Raw genomic sequence first — 18,469 nt, forward strand, 5'->3', positions numbered from 1 at the left:
TCATGGAGTTTTTCAACTTTCTCCCAGTGGCTGCTGACAATTATGGCTGTGAACGTAAGATTACCCATTCCTGAATGAATTGAAGTTAGTGCTGATGGGGGAAACCAAAAGGCCATTACAGCCTGAATTGCACCCATATTGGAGTGGCAGAGAGCAGTTGACTGTGGAAGATGACACACTCCTGTGGGTTTCAAGAGTGTCATCCTGAGCCAGGTTCGCCATCCCATCCTGGCTGAACTTTACTATGGCCAACCGGGAGTGGCAAACTGAAGATCCTCCAAGTTGCCATGTCTGGTGGCCAGGTATGGATAAGGATATTTGCCCAGGGACAGCATTGGCAATGTCAACAAGGGCAGAACTATCACCATTTACTACTCTTCACACTTGGGAACGGCCAGGACATCCATAGATGTGACTGCACATGGACAATGTCGTCTGTACATGGGGGCAATGTCAATGGTAGATGCTGATTCAAAATGGATGGTCATACACAGGGTGAGTTAATCAAACACAAGGTCATGAGTGGAGGAACTTCACGCCTCTTTTTTGACCTGGGATCCCACAGGTATTTTTTTTCTGAAATTGCTCCACCCTTCATCACTCAGGAATTTCTGCATTAGATGAAGTTGAACAGAATTTGACACGTTAGGACAGTGTCAAATTACCCATCATCCAATGGCCTGGCAGAAAGAGCGGTGCACACAGTAAAAGCAGGTTCAAAAAATGAGCCCACAGCCTCCTTGGATACCAAAGTGTCCGGATTCATTTTCAATTACACCTCCCACAATCTCAGTCCCTTCAACGACAGGAATAGCCCCAGCAAAGATGCACATGGGAAGATGACTCCACCCACGGTTGAGCTGATCTTCCCAGGGCCAGGAGGTTGGCAAGGTGACAAGACACCCAGTGCTGATCCCACCAGCCGGGAGAGACAATTAAATGCAGTTGATAGGTTCTTAGTAAAGAATCGTGACATTGAATCCACGTGGAGGCTGAGCAGGAGGAACCGGACCCAGCACTGAAACTCCAAAAAAGGCTTCCAAGGCGGTCAGCCTGTGGCAGTGACTCACAGCTGGGGTGGGGTGGGAGGAGGGTGCAATGACTTCAAACTGGTTCATGAGTTGGACATGCACAAATATAAATTATCGAACTGAGGCCTGTGAAATCTATCCACTCAGGAAGCTCCACAGAATGCAGAGAGTGAAGAACTGAGAGTTGGGATAAGTTTGGGAGTTGAGGGAACTGGGTGAAGAGGTATTGCTGTGTCTTGTGCCATTTACTGCCCGGTCGCTTACGACCAGGTCCAGTGTGAGTAAGTGTCGACCAGACATTACTGTTCAGAAAGTGTCATGGGACCATCGGAAGCAGCTGATTGGTGAGTGAGTCTTTGGATGGAACACTGAGCGAAATTTCAGAGTAATTCCTATTATGTCATAGCCCAGGAAGGGCTTTTGATATTGATAATGTTCAGGGGACCCGGGTTCGAATCCAGTCACAGCAGCTGGTGGAATTTGAATTCAATTAATAATACCTAGAATCAAAAGTCTACTGTTGACCATAAAACCATTGTCGGGAAGACCCATCTAGTTCACTAACGTCATTTAGAGAAGGAAATCTGTTGTCCTTATCAGATCTGGCCTACATGTGGCTCCAGAGCCACAGCAGTATGTTTAACTCCCAACTGCTCTCCAAGGTCAACTAGGGGCAGGCAATGAATGCTGGCCAGCCAGGGACACCCATGTCCTTCGAATGATTAAACAAACGGGTTTGTTACACTTAGTCCAGATGTGAGCGGGTGGTTCAGGGAGCCATTAAAGAGGGGGGAGAAAAGGAAAATTAGTTCCAAATGGGGATAGATCATCAGGGGAATAGACACTTTTCTCAGTGGCCAGGATTGAGAGTGCCAAAGGCTGTGTTGTCTGCCTGATGTCCCGGTTCAGGAAATCACATCTGGGCTCCTGGGAAACATGGAGCTGGAGGGGATAGATTCAGTGGTTTTGGTGCACATTTTTGAATTTATTGCAGATTAAATCTGAAATTGGAGTCACTATGATAGGCCTTGAATGGATTCAGTGCATTTCAAGAGTTCAAGAGGGCAACTATATCCCAGGAGAGTGTGAAACAGCCTGGAGAGACACTCTAACATTTGGAATTGAATCATTGAAAAGGTCACAGCAAGGTGAAAGATAACACTGAGGGAACTTGGGACCTTGAGAGTTGTGTTTTAGATGACAGCACCTTTGGTGGGTAACATAACCTCTAATATTACAAATTAATTAATGTGATCAGCATTGTCCAGTCTTTAAATGGCAGCAACTCAATGATAAATATATTCCACAACCTCAATCAATGTCATCACGTGTTTGCTGTTTTGAAGAAATTCAAAGATAAGTGATTTTGCCAAATCAATATCCTAGAGGGGATACCACAGGGTATATATGAAAGTCTTTGGGAATGTATCACCATGGAGTTAACACAGATTACCTGCAGAGTGAAAGGACACATTACTCCATACTGAAAATGTATTAGGAATTTCAAATGGTGAAGGAAATATACCACCTGATCCATGGAGTTATTGGTATCCCTGGTAAATGAATATTACCATTGTAGTTGTCTAAATCTGTGTGTGATCTGCTCTATGCTGTTACTCTGTGACTGGTCTACGTGTCACTATTTTACAGACACGTGATCAGTGATAGGACATATTGACCCCAGTGAACCTATTGTCAGCACGGGAGAAGTTGGAGCTGGAGGATTTATTGATGATTTCATAACTCAGCACTTGGAAAGTAGTGGTAAAATCAGATAAAGTCAGCATGGATTTACAGAAGGGAAACCTTGTTGGAAGAATCTATTGGAATTCTTCGAGGATGTAACGCGTAGGGGAACCAATAGATGTGGATTATTGAGACTTTCAGAAGGCTTTGACAAGGTCTCACAGAACAGACTGCCATGTAAAGTGAAAGCATGTGGGATTGCTGGCAATGTTTTGAGATGGATAGAAAGCTAATTAGCAGATACAAAGCAAGGAGTTGGCAACAAATGGGCCTTTTTTGATTAGCAGTCAGTGTCTAGTGCAGTTCTGCAGGAATCTGTGCACAGACCCCAAATGTTCACATTTTATATTAATTATTCTGAAAATAAACAAAATGTATCATCTCCAAATTTGCAGATGATGAAAGGTGGGTGAAGGTGAGCTATGAGACGCATGCAGGCATGCTTCGGTGTGATTTGAACAGGCTCAATAGGTAGGCATTTGTAAAGCAGTTGCGGTAAAATGTGGGTAAATGTGAGGTTATCCACTTTGGCAGCAATAATAGAAAGTCAGATTATTTGAATGAGTGTAAACTGAGAGAGGTGGATACTCAGCGAGACTTGGTGTCCGTATGCATCAGTAACTGAAAGTAAGAGCACATGTACAACAGAGCGTAAAGACGACAAATGGTACGCTGGCCTTCATAGGGAGAAGGTTTGAGTACAGGAATAGAGATGTGTAACTGCAATTGTACAGGGCAATTGCTGAGGCCACACTTCGAGTATCGTGTAGAGTTTTAGTGTCCTTATCGGAGGAAGGATGTCCTTGCTATCGAGGCAGTACACTGAATGTTTACTAGGCTGATTCCTGGGATGGCAAGTCTGTGATATGAAGTGAGACTAAGTTGGTTAGGGCTTTATTCATTGGCGTTTATTACATTGAAACATATAATATTAGAACAGGTTTAGACAGGGTAGATTCAGAGAGAATGTTCCCGGTGCTCAGGAATATCAGGACTAGGATTCACAGTTTGAGGATAAGCATTAATATTTTAGAACAGAGACGCAGAGGAATTTCTTCACCCACGTAATCTTTGGACTTCACTACACAAAAATTAGCTGAGGCCAAAAGCGTTAGTGATTTCAGGAAGAAATTATATACAGTTCTTGGGGATATGGGAGGAAGGGATGACCAGGATCTTGAACTTGATGATCAGCCATGATCAAACTGAAAGTCAGAGCAGGCTCCAAGGGCTGAATGGCCTTCACCTGATTTTCCTATATTACAATGTTTCTATGATTATGAAGCGTGGCCTTGAACCTGTGGAATTGTTTGGACATGTTGATTGAGCGATTTTGGTGTGGGTATGAACCTGATGTTCTGAACCAAATAAGGCTGTACACCTGATGATACTTTGAAGACAGTTCTGCATAAAGCTGGGAGGATTTGAAACCGGGGAGATCACTCCCCCACTCCCTCCCACAAACAGCCTCAACCCCATTCCTCACCACTCCAACATGCCCTGAATATACTACCCCTAATCCTACACTTGAACATATTCCTAATGCTCCTTACGTTCATCTGTATCCCTCATTCTCCGTACCATAAGACATAAGCAACATTAGGCCACTCGACCAATCGAGTCTGCTCCACCTTTTAATCATGGCTGATTTTTTTTTATCCCCATTGCTTTTTCCCCATAACCCATGATCCCCTTATTCATCAAGAACCTATCTATCTCTGTCTTAAAGACACTCAATGACCTGGCCTCTATTGCCTTCTGCAGCAAAGAGCTCCACAGATTCACCAGTCTTTGGCTGAAAAAAATTCTCTTCATCTTGTTTTTAAGGATCACCCCTTTAGTCTGAGCTTTTTGTCCATCCTCCTAACATGTCCAAGTCCTTCTGCAGCCACCACCCCACCCTCCCACTTCCTCAATAGTCTCTGTCCCTCTACATATCTTTTCATCATCTGCAGACTGAGCAACAGTGCCTTCATTTTGTTGTTCCAAATGGTTAATGTCTATGGTGAAAATTCGTGGTCCCAGCACAGACCCCTGAGGCACACCACTGGTCACTGGCTGCCATCCTGAAAAAAGGTCCCTTCCATCCCCACTCTCTGCCTTCTGCCAGTCAGCAAACTCTCTGTGCATTCCAGGATCTCATCCACAACAGCATTGGCACTTACTGAGTTGTGCACTCAACTTCTCACATCTACATTTTCCCACTGAGGTCAATGTCACCCTTCTCACCAGTACACCCCCTCTGAGCTCAACGCTCCCCCACTCAACACAAGTCTCCTGCTCTCACCTTAACATACTCACATGAAAGTTTTCTGCTCACCTCAACATTACCCCAGGAATCACAACATTACCCATCTCATCTCGACACTCTCCACCCTGCTTCGCACTCTCATCTCAACATCCCAAGACATAAATTTCCTGTCCAACACCTCGAGGGGGGGGGGGGGGGGGTGTCTCCCACCCTCTCTGTCTCACCACAACATTCTCCCTCTCACGTGTCAGCACTCTCTTCTCATCTCAGCTCCTGCCATCTCATCTTAACATTCCCGTTCTCACCTCAACAAACCCCCTGTTATCTCATCTATGTCCGTCTCACCTCCACAATCTCTCTCTCTCTTTCTCTGTCTCTCTCTCTCTCTCACACACACACCGCCCCCCCCGCCCCCCCCCACCACCACCACCACCACAAATTCCTCTCGGCTTAAATTTCCCCCGTCTGGTCACCGGTCTCACTCAAATCCACACTCCCCCTCAAAGCTCAACAATCTCTGTCCTGCCTCAACACTCCCATAATCACCTCAACACTATCTCTGATTCACTCTCCTCCTTTACGTCTCAATAATCTCACCTCTCATCGCAACTGATTCCTCACATCTCAACAGTGACCCACTCATCAACATTCTCCACCCTCAGCCCATCACTCATACTCCACTCAAGATACCCCCATCCTCACATCAACATTCCCTCTGCAACCTCAACACATTCTCTGGCCTCAACAAACCCCGTTCCAGCACACTCACTCTCACCTGCACACTCTCCTTCTCACCTCAACATTCTCCTTGCGTCCGCATTCAATACCCTTCCCCGAACCCCACCCACAATCCCCCAACCGCACTCAGTCCTCTGTCATCACTCCTCCCGCACCGCCCCCCACACACCCCCCTGCACCCACCCTCTCCCCCTCCCGCACCTGCACTCCCCCATCTCACCTGATCACTCCCTGTCTGACTTCAGAGTTCCCCACTTCAACTTCACATTCCCCCCCCCCCCCCAACTTCTACTTACTCCTCTCAACTCAACACTTTCAGTTTGTAACACGGTGAGCAGCGCTTATCTGGAATGAACTGTCTGAATTTGAGGTGCTCTCCAATTCCATCAGAGACTTCAAGAGAAACTGGATTGTGAAAATGATAGGAAATATTTAGAGTTGCGGGGTGAGAGATACATCAAATCTGCCCTGGACTTATCCACTGGACCAACAGTCTCCCGGGGGTTAAGGACATTCCTCTTATCGTATTTCTCTGTGGGCACCGTAAAATAGATGTTATTCCAGATCTGTACACGTACTTTACCGGAACTGGCAGTGTGCGATTGCAACAGTGCAGAAGGAGTTTTACTTTGTATCTAACCGCGTGCTGTACCTGTTCTGAGAGTGTTTGATGAGGACAGTGTAAAGGCAGCTTTACTTTATATCTAATGTTGTGCTATTCCTGTCCTAGGAATGTTTGATGGGGACAGTGTAGAGGGAGTTTTACTCTATATCTAACCCCGCGTTCTAAGTTTTGGGCGTGAAGAGATCTAATATTGTTTTTACATAGTAAAGGTTGAAGGAGGAGTGTACTCTGTACTTGCCCCAGGAGAGATATTAAGGACAGTGTAGCGTTGCTTTTATTCTGTTGGCAACACTACTCTCCACACACACAACCCTGCACCCCACACCATGAAATACCTGCCTGTTTTCCGCTGGGTGTATTTGCTGGGGAAATTGCAGGCGGAGTTTTATCTTGTGTTTCTTCTATGCTACATCTGTCCCTGTATATTCTAAAATAACCTTATTCTTATTGCAACCAGGTATTCAGGAACAGCAGTGACCACATTCTCCTTTCACTGCCTGTACAGCTACATTTCTGAATTGCTCTTGTTGTTAATACACATTCAGGTGCATGGCTCACCTCACTGCCTTTACCTTCTAGATCTATCGCCGATTTCTTTCTTATTACCAATTGACAAACAAATACATCACTGGCCTCACTCTTATTGTTGCTTCTAATTCCCTGCGACACCAACATTAATAAACGAATAAAGGCAACACAGCAGCAGCGTTACACAAACTGTCTCAAAAACCTTCAGCTCCTTTCATCATTCTGATCATAGGCTGATATGAACAACATAAAGTTTGAATGCAGGCTGTAAGTTTGTTCCTCCACGAATACACTTGTTTTAAATAATTATTGAATAGGGCATCCATTTCAGGTCAAGCAGAGTTTGCACTGTGGGAGCATGGTGCTAAATATCAGAATTATCTGTACTAATATCTGACTTCTCAGAGTTGAATTAAAATAAATATATCATTGTCTACACGTTTCACATGCAGCAAATATGTATTAAAAAGTTACTGCAGGTGTTCAGTGACTGGAACTAATGTTACTCACCTTGAGATCTCTATAACTGTGCTTCTTCTGTTCTATACAGTCAGTTGGAGAAACTGATTTCAAATTGTTTTTCAATTAGATTGTACAAGATTTCCACATGCATTTTCACAAATTTCCTAAATAAATCCCAACTGAATTTAACAAAGCAATCCCCACCAATCAAGTTATGATTTTCACTCTACGTGAGATGTCAGCACCTCCAGGAATGTCAACCCACTTCGTTAATGCTGACATGCAAACTCACTGTTACTGGCAGTTATTGCAAAGTGTTCTTGTGTTAGATAGGGTTACCTCATTGTCCCAATATTGCAAACAATCACAATATGGAATGGGCTCTCACTTCTACACAGGACAATTATTCCCCATTTGGCATTGACTGCAATCAGTCAGTCAATCTGATTTACTTTACTGGGACACTCCTCACATACAACAGAAAATGTTTGCAATTAATTCATTTGAATTCCAAAGTGCCCAAACTGTATTTAGCAAAAGCCTGAAGGAATATTTCACAAACTAGTACAATGTATTTTAGCAAAAGATCGGTATTCTGAAAGCACGAGTGGAAAATATATCAGTCGTTCTGCCCTGGAATTACTTCACGTACAATGATGGAAATGTGTTTTATACAGAAGATACACGTGCCTTTTATCAGACTGTTTGAATTGGCCGTGCAGTGAGATCACATATTTTACCGTGCTGCTTCTATCCCTGGAAATGTTCAATGGGAGCACAATTTATAGGAATGCAATGGCAAATTCAGAAACATGGCTGAGAATGGAGTTCAAAACAGAGTCAACGCCCTTTGCAGTGAACTATTCAATGGAACCTGCCAAGTGAGCTTTGCTGTGTATGGAACCCCACGTGTAACTATTCCGGGAGTGTTTCAGAGGGCAGTATCGAGACTTTTGGGATTTTTTTTTCCTGGCAATACGCAGAGAGTTCAGAACTATATGTACCTCTGTTTACACCTGCGTTCGAGTTCCTGATGGGACAATGTAGAGAGATGTTATGTGTACTTTACCTTATGCTGCTCTTTCACAGTTCTTTAGTATTTGGATAGTGTATGTGGACATTTTTTGTCCATCTCACCCTGCTACACCTTCACTGGAGTTCTTGGTGAAACAGTGTGGAGGGTATTTTCTGGAAATCTCAGCCTGAGCTGCGTCTAAACTCAAACTAGTTGATGGGAGGGTGTAGAGGGAATTTTACCGTGTGAATGTTTGATGGGTGCAATCTTGCAGGCCTGAAAGTGGATATGGGACCATGATTAATTCTCTGAATTGAATCTGCACGTTACTAGCCATGAGATTGACGAGCCATACAGTTTAGAGGAGTTGTGGATATTTGGGCAATACCCTGACACTGTAAGTATGTAGCTACACTGGTATGTTTAATAGATGGTGCAAATGAAATTTGCTCAGTACTAAGCTACATTCTCGCTGCCACTCTCACTTTGGTTAGCATCCCAAAGAGACAGATTCACTTTGCATGTATTCACTACGGCCAATATTTGGGAATGTCTGGTGGGTGAGCATGGATATAATTCTATGTTCTTCCCCTCAACACAACACTCCCCTCACCTCAACACAACCCTTTCATTCCCGATAACAGAGCTTCACCTCAAAACAACCCCCTTAGCACAACACACTACCTCTCTCAAATCAACACTACCCCCTCACCGCAAAACACTCCCTCATTTTAACACTCTCCCCATATCAACATTGCCCTCTTACCGCAACAGGTCTCCTCTCAGCTGCACACTCCTCCTCTCAGCCAGAGGATGCTGATTTAAAGCGCATGGAGACAGAAGCGCCATGAAGAAACCTTTGTAATGTAGTGGTGACTGAAATCTGGAATATAATGTCGGATTGTGAGGTGAAAGCAAATGTCATCAGGGACTTCAATAGGAATTTGGAACAGACGTTGAAGGCACAATGTTTACAGCATTACGGGGAGACAGACACATCAAATGAGCCATTATCTAATAGACTGGAGGAGCAGCAAATCACCTAATGCTTCCCTACTTCTGTATGGGTGCTATAGAATAAATTTTATTCTGCAATGTCCATGTACTGTAGCTTTCCTGAGAATTTCAGATGGGGACAGAGGGAACTGAACTCTGCATCGAACCACGTGCTGTACCTGTCTAGGGAGAGTTTGATATGGACAATATAGAGGGAGATTTATTCTACACCTAACCACGTACTGTCCCTACCCTGGGAGTGTTTGATGAGGACAACGTAGAAAGTCATTTATTGTGTATCTTCCCCCACGTTGTAGCTGTTCTGGGGGTGTTTGATAGGACACAGAGGAAATTTTACCCTGTGTCTATCCCTGTGCTGTACACGTCCCAGAAGTGTTTGAAGTGGACATTGGAGAGGGATATTTACTCTGTATCTAACCCCGTCCTGTAGCTGTCCTGTAAATTGTCCCTCTCCTCTAAAGTTCCCATTCGCACCTCAATTTAGCTTGATGGGAGACTGTAGTGGCAGCTTATCCTTGTAAATGTTTGATGGGTGCAAGCTTGAGGGATATTGAGCCTGAAGGTTGTCTGACAAAGTTGAGCCTTCACTTTAGCAGCCATGGGACAGCCAGGTCATGATGTGGCGATGCCGGCATTGGACTGGGGTAAAACAGAAAGAAATCTCACAACATCAGTTTAAAGCCCAAATAAGTTTATTTGTAGCAAAAGCCACAAGCTTTCAGACTGCCTGTCCCTTCGTCAGGTGGCTGGGAACTCGCAGTCTCGAATGTTTCCAGCTGCTGCTACAAACAAACCTGTTTGGACTTTATAGAACATAGAACACTACAGCACAAACAGGCCCTTCGGCCCACAAGTTGCACCGATCACATCTATGCCTACCAAGTCATAGAACTATCTGTAACTTCCAATGCCATTAGATCCCCTCTACTCATCCAGAAGTCTTAAAAGACCCCAGCAAGTTTGCCTCTACCACCACCAACGGCAGCCGATTCCACTCACTCACCACCCTCTGAGTGAAAAACTTACCCCTAACATCTCCTCCGTACTTACTTCCCAGCACCTTAAACCTGTGTCCTCTCATAGCGACCATTTCAACCCTGGGAAATAGCCTCCGAGAATCCACCCTATCGATTCCTCTCAACATTTTATAAACCTCTATCAAGTTGCCTCTCAACCTTCATCTCTCCAGGGAGAAGAGACTTAGCTCCCTCAACCTATCTTCATAAGACATGCCTCCCAATACAGGCAACATCCTTGTAAATCTCCTCTGCACCCTCTAAATAGCTTCTACATCCTTTCTGTAGTGAGGCGACCAGAACTGCGCACAGTACTCCAAGTGGGGTCTGACAAGGGTCTTATAAAGTTGCAGCATTACCTCCCGACTCCGAAACTCAATCCCTCGATTAATGAAGGCCAATACACCATATGCCTTCTTGACCACATCCTCCACCTGCGAGGCTGATTTAAGAGTCCTATGGACCCAGGCCCCAAGATCCTTCTGCTCTTCAACCCAGCTAAGGCTCCTACCATTGCTATTCTACTCCTGCATCCTGTTGGTCCTGCCAAAATGGACCACTACACATTTATCCGCGTTGAAGTCCATCACCACTTTTCCGCCCAGTCTTGCATCCTATCTACGTCATGCTGCAACTTCTGACATCCCTCCAGACTATCCACAACACCACCAACCCTCATATCGTCAGCAAACTTACTAACCCATCCCTCCACTTCCTCATCTAGGTCATTTATGAAAATGACAAACAGCAAGGGTCCTAGAATAGATCCCTGGGGCACTCCACTGGTGACCGACCTCCATGCAGAAAAAGATCCATCCACAACCACACTCTGCCTTCTGCAGGCAAGCCAGTTCTGGATCCACAAGGCCAAAGCCCCTTGGAACCCATGCCCTCTCACCTTCTCAAGAAGTCTTGCATGGTGGACCTTATCAAACACCTTGCTGAAGTCAATGTATACCACGTCCACCGCTCTTCCTTCGTCAATGTGTTGAGTCACATTTTCAAAGTACTCAACTAGGCTCGTAAGGCATGACCTGCCCTTAAAGCCGTGCTGACTATTCCTGACCATTCTAAACTTCTCTAAATGCTCATAAATCTTGTCCCTCAGAATCCTCTCCATCAACTTACCAACCACTGAGGTCAGACTCACCTGTCGGTAATTTCCTGGGCTATCCCTGTTCCCTTTCTTGAAAATAGGAACCACATCCGCAATCCTCCAATCCTCCGGAACCTCTCCCGTCTCCATTGACGACGCAAAGATCATCGCCAGGGGCTCTGCAATCACTTCCCTCACCTCCCACAGTAACCGTACATCACATCTGGTCCCAGCGACTTATCTATCTTGATAGAATTGAAAAGTTCCAACACATCCTCTTTCTTAATATCCACATACTCAATCTTTTCAGTCTGCCGCAAACCTGTAGTACAACCTCCCAGATCACTTTCCACCGTGAATACCGACGCAAAGTACTCATTAAGCACCTCTGCCATTTCTTCTGGTTCCACACAGACTTTTCCCCCTTCACCTTTTATAGGTCCTATCCTTTTTTTTCCTCATCCTTTTACTCTTCACATATTTGTAGAACGCCTTGGGATTCTCCTTAATTTTACCCACCAAGGCTTTCTCACGTCCCCTTCTAGCTCTCCTAATTTCCTTCTTAAGCTCCTTTCTACAAGCCTTATACTTCTCTAGATCCTTAACATCTCTTAGCTCTCTGACCCTTTTGCATACCTTTCTTTTCTTCCTGACCAGGTTCACCACAACCTTCGTGCACCACGGCTCCCGCGACCTACCAAACCTCCTTGTCTCATCGAATGTTGTTGTGCAGAGCTCCACTCAAACATTCCTTGAAAATCTGCCACCTTCCTTCAGTACTTTTCCTCAAGAAAACCTCCTTCCAGTTTACTCGTCCAATTCTCTGCCTGATGTCATCATATTTCCCCTTACTCCAAACACCTTCCTAGCCTGCCTGATCCTATCTCTTTCCAATGCTATCGTGAAGGAGATAGAATTATGATCTCCATCCCCCACATGCTCTCCCACCGAGAGATCCATCACCTGTCCTGGTTCATTAGCCAGCACCAGGTCAAGTACAGCCTCTCCTCTTGTAGGCTTATCCATGTGCTGTGTCAGGAAATCCTCCTGAACACACCTAACAAACTCCTCCCCATCCAAACCCCTTACCCTAGGGATATTCCAGTTGATGTTTGGGAAATTAAAGTCTCCCATCACGACAACTCTGTTATTACTACATCTCTCTAAGATCTGTTTCCCTATCTGCACCTCAACTTCCCTGTTACTATTGGGCGGCCTATAGAAAACACCCACCAAAGTTATCGACCCTTTGCTGTTCCTAACTTCCACCCAGAGACTCCGTAGACAGTCCCTCCACGGCATCCACCTTCTCTGCAGCCATGACACTGTCCCTGATCAACAGTGCCACTCCGCCACCTCTTTTGCCCCCCTCCCTGTCCTTCCTGAAGCATCTGAATCCCAGCACCTGAAGTATCCAGTCCTGTCCCTGAGACATCCCAGTCTCTGTAATGGCCACCACATCACATTCCCAAGCAGCAATCCACGCCCTAAGCTCATCTACTTTGTTCACTACACTCCTGGCGTTAAAACAGACACACCTCAGACCCTCAGTCTGTGCACTTCCCTTCTCCATAACCCGTCTACCCTCCCTCCCATACTGTCTACAGTCCTTCTCTACCTGGGAGCTAAAGTCCTCGCTCTCAGTCTCCTCATCTCTATTCCCTCCCCCCAACCTTTCTAGTTCTAGTGTTGTGGGATTTCTTTCTGTTTTACTGCCAGGTCATACAGTTAAAATGGGATGTGGCTGAGGGATTAGCCTGACACTGGATCCCTGAATGGCGGGGCAGGCTCGAAGGGCTAGATGGCCTACTCCTGCTCCTATTTCTTATGTTCTTATGTTGCAGATGATGTTTGCTCTGCGTTTAAAGGCTGTCAGCGTGCCCTCCGCACTCTGGATGGCAGCATGAAGAGACAGACTTGACTTCGCACTGAATCCCTGCAGCAAATCTTCTGGGAGTATTTGTTGGATCAGTGTGTATTGATATAACACTATGTTGTTACCCTCTCATCTGAAACTCCCTCCTGACATCAATACACTCCCTCTCACCTCATCACACCGCCTCTTAGAAGTATCTCACCCTCTGCTATACCTGCACTGGAGATTTGTGTTTGGACAGTGTAGAGGGAGATATTTTGTGTATCTAGGCCTGTGCTGTATCTACAATTAGGGTACTTGATGAGCATATCCTTGTAAATGTTTGATGAGTGCAAGTTTGTGGGAGATCGAGCCTGAAGGTTGCCTAAGTTGAACCTTCATTTTAGCAGCCATGAGACAGCCTGGTCATACAGTTGAGCTGGGGTGGGAGTGACACTGGACCTCTAACATTGGAATGTTTGATGGGATGTTGCAGATGGCGTTTGCTCTGTGTTTAAGGGCTATTATCCTTAAACATAGGAGACAGACCCACTTCACTCCTAATCCCTGTAGCAAATATTCTGGAATATTTGTTGGATCACTGTGTATTGTTCCCTTCTCACCCCTCACATCAACACTCTTCCTCTCACCTCAGCACACCACCTCTTGCCTCAATTCCCACCGTCCACAGCGACATCCCTCATTTCAGCACTGAGGCTCTCACCTCAAAATTCACAGTCACAGTCCAGCTGCCCATTCTCTAGGTAATAGAATAAAGAAAATTAAAGCACAGGAACAGGCCCTTCGGTCCTCCAAGGCTGCACCGACCATGCTGCCCAACTGAACTAAAACTTCAATACCCTTCCAGGGACCATGTCCCTCCAATCCCATCCTATGCATGCATTTGTCAAGATGCTCCTTAAAAGTCACTATTGTATTTTCTTCCACTATGTCCCCCCAACAGCGTGTTACAGTGTATTTACTGTACCCTCTCCAGAGCCTCCACACCCTTCTGGTAGTGCCACACCTTCTGCGTAAAAACACTTGCCTCGTACATTTCCTTTAACCGATGCCCCCTCGTAACTGACTTTTCTACCCTGCAAAAAAGCTTCTGACTACCCACTCTGTCTGCACCCCTCATAATCTTGTAGACTTCTATCAGGTCAACCCTCAACCTCGTGGTTCCAGTGAGAACAAACCAAGTTTCTCCACCCTATCTTCCACCCTAATGCCCTCTATACCAGGCAACATCCTAGTAAATATTTACTGTACCCTCCACATCCTTCTGGTAGTGCGGTTTAACTAAGGTGCTTTTAAAGCTCCAACATGACTTGCCAATTTTTAACCTCATTGCCCAGGCCGACGAAAGCAAGCATGTCGTATGCCTTCTTCACTACCTCCTCCACTTGTGTTGGTCTGTGCACTTGTAAAAGTATATTCCTCTACCTATCAATACTGTATATTTCCAATCTGTACTGGACCTTTCAAAATGCATTACTTCACATCTGTCCCGATAAAACTCCATCTGCCATCAGTATACCCAAGTCTTCAACTGATTTATTGAAGATAGATCGTCCCCTGCAATCCCTCACCCCCTCCCTCAGCCCCACCATTTCCTCCACCACTGCCCCACCCTCTCGCACCTGCAAACCCTCCCCCATACTACCTCTGTCCCACAACCCCTTGCCCCCTCCCCTGGAGCCCCTTCCCATTCCCCTCAAACCCTCCATGCTTCAATCACTCTCCTGCCAACCCCCCTCACCCCACCCCACCCCATCCCATCCCCCGCAACTACTCACCCCCAACACCTCACCCACTTCTCCACAACCCCTCCACCCGCTATTCCTCACCCCCCACAACTACTCACCCCCCCCACCTCCTGCCCCCACAATTCTCTCGCCCCTCACTCACACAACACCTCACCCCCTCAATACCAATTGACACGAATCAATGTTTTGTCCTTGGACTATCACATACTATACCTTGTCTATTGACGTGTTTGTCCAGAAGCTTCTTCAATGAGAGAGATTCCCTGCCTCGACCAGCCACTGAAGCAGCGAGTTCCAGATTTCCAACACAGTCTGCTGAACATTCTGTCCTCACACCCCCTCTGAAACACCCCTCACCTTTAACCTCTGCCCTTTGGTCAAACCTAGACAAAGACGGCACTGGGCATGCGCTCTCCTCACAATGCCCCCTCACCAAGGTGGCGGTGGCGCAGGCGCACAGCCGTGCTGGAAACATGCCCGTTGGTGAACTCGGGGCCAGAAACAGGGAGCAGTACTGGGCTCCTCTGGGTACAAAAGGGGAACCGGGGATTTCATTCTCCGCGTTTCCGTTTTACAACGCCTGGTTATGAATCTTCTCCGCCCAACCGCCGGATCCATCTCTCCCCCGGAGCCGCCATTCCACTCACCGACCGACGGGACATCAGCTCGCTGTCACCCCGTCGCCATTCCTCACACTACGCATGCTCCACTCCGAGCCCCGCCCTTCGTTCACTCCGATTGGTTGGAGGACCAGTTCCTCCGCTCGGTCCTCCAGTCCCGTCCCCTCTACTCCTATTGGTTTGGAGCTGCCGTCAATCAGCCGGGCATTGTGACGTCGTCAGATAGTGGGCGTGGCCACAGCCTCAGGCTGACTGGCTGATTATTGGGAGTAGGAAGTCTGACAACACCAAGTTTCAGTCCAACTCATTTATTTGATAGTAAACTCACAAGCTTTCAAGGCTTGCCTCTTCATCAGGTGAATGGAGAGTTGTGGCCTCAGACAGAGCATATAAAGCACAGACAGGTTACTGATTAGAATGTGACTCTTTACAGCTAACCTGCTATTCAAGTCTTAAAGAGTCCGACAATGTGAGTGGAAGGAGCGCTGATCACAGGTTAAAGAGATGTGTATTGTCTCCAGACTGTACAGTAAAGTGAGGTTTTACAAACCCAGGCAAGTCACAGGGGTTACAGATAGTGCATCTGTGGGGATTACAGATGTCCCATGACTTGCTTGGGATTGTAAAACCTCACTTTACTGTACTGTCTGGAGACCATACACATCTCTGTAACCTGTGATCAGTGCTCCTGCCACTCACATTGTCAGCCACTTTAAGACTTGAATAGCAGATTAAGATTTGCATTTTAATCAGTAATCTGTAAACTGCCTGTGCTGTTATATGCTCTGTCTGAGGCCAGAACTCTCCGTTCACCTGACGAAGAGGGGAACCTCGAAAGCTTGTGAGTTTACTATCGAATAAATCAGTTGGACTTAAACCTGGTGTTGTCAGGCTTCTCACTGATTATTGGCAGCATTTAGTGTTTGGGAATCAGAGCTGGAGCTAGATGGTCAGTTCCCCTGTGTCCCGGGCTGGAGCTGGATGGTCAGTTCCCCCGTGTCGGGGGCTGGAGCTGGATGGTCAGTTCCCCCGTGTCCGGGGCTGGAGCTGGATGGTCAGTTCCCCCGTGTCCGGGGCTGGAGCTGGAAGGTCAGTTCCCCTATGTCCGGGGCTGGAGCTGGATGGTCTTCCCCCGTGTCCGGGGCTGGAGCTGGATGGTCAGTTCCCCCGTAGCCAGGGTCTGGAGCTAGATGGTCAGTTCCCCCGTGTCCGGGGCTGGGGGATTCACACTCATTCCCCAGGACATCTATTATCACTGCAACTTTACAGGAGAAGTTCTTTGCTTCAATCCCCAGTGCAAACATTATACAAACTGGAAACATTTACACATTTAATGCAGCAGGAAAATATCGAATAACGTTTATCACAGAAAAATATTAGACAATGAATGTCATCAGTCAAAAGTATTTAAATATCGACTAAATAGTGAAGGCTTATAAGTTGCAGAAGCACAGAGATAGAAGATTCTGGTTAACATCGTTTATTAAATAACAGTTTCAAGACTCCAGTCTCAACAACTTTAAAACTTAATTCAGATATACAAACTGAACAGGGAGGATGGTTACCAGACACTGCAGTGCTATCAGTAAGCAATGCCATTTAGCCCAGCTGCTCCTCTGCCAGTCCCTTTAAAGGTGGAGAACTGAGACATCCTGTCCCCAAACACACCCCACCCTGTTCACAATGATAGTACAGTGAATTACACAGCTCCAGGGACCTCGGTTTGATTCCCGGCTTGGGTTACTGTCTGTATGGAGTTTGCACATTCTCCTCATGGATTTCCTCTGGGTGCTCCGGTTTCCTCCCACAGTCCAAAGATGTGTGTGTTGGGTTGATTAGCCATGCTAAAAATTGCCCCTTAAAGTCCTGAGATGCGGCTAAATATGTAGGGATATGGGATTGGGCCTGGATAGGATTGTGGTTGGTGCAGACTCGATGGGCTAAATGGCCTCTTTCTGCACTATAGGACTTCTATGATTCTCAAAGCACATCGCACCCTGTTCACACTGAGAATTCCAGGGTGGGGAAATTGGAATTCCTGCCCCCAAACACATCCCCACTCTGTTCACACTGAGAATCCCAGGGTGGGGAACTGGTACATCCTGCCTCCAAACACATCCCACCCTCTTCACACTGTGCATCCCATAGTGGGGAGCTGGGGCATCCTCTTTCCAAACACATCCCACAATGTTCACACTGAGAATCCCAGGACAGGGAACTGGGACATTCTGTCCCAAACACACCTCACCCTGTTCACACTGAGAATCGAAGTGTGGGGAACTGGGAAATCCTGCCCCAAAAACATCCTACCCTGTTCACACTGAGAATCCCTGGGTGGGGAACTGGGACACCCTGCCCCAAAAACATCTCACCCTGTTCACACTGATAATCCCTGGGTGGGGAACTGGGACACCCTGCCCCAAAAACATCTCACCCTGTTCACACTAAGATTCCCAGGGTGGGATACTGGGACAGTTCTTCAATATTGAATATGCCAACAATCTTGGTGTCATCTGCAAACTTGTTCCTCATGCCTCCTAAATTCTCATCCAAATCATTAATATAAATGACAAATAACAGTAGACCCAACATTGACCTCAGAGGCTCACTGCTGGCCACAGGCATCCAGTTTCAAAAACAATCCTCTACAACTTCTGCATCCAGCCAATTTTGCATCCATTTAGTTATCTCACCCTGGAT

The sequence above is a fragment of the Carcharhinus amblyrhynchos genome, unplaced genomic scaffold (assembly GCF_965287045.1).
Source record: "Carcharhinus amblyrhynchos unplaced genomic scaffold, sCarAmb.v2.hapA chromosome_142, whole genome shotgun sequence".
NCBI lineage: Eukaryota > Metazoa > Chordata > Chondrichthyes > Carcharhiniformes > Carcharhinidae > Carcharhinus > Carcharhinus amblyrhynchos.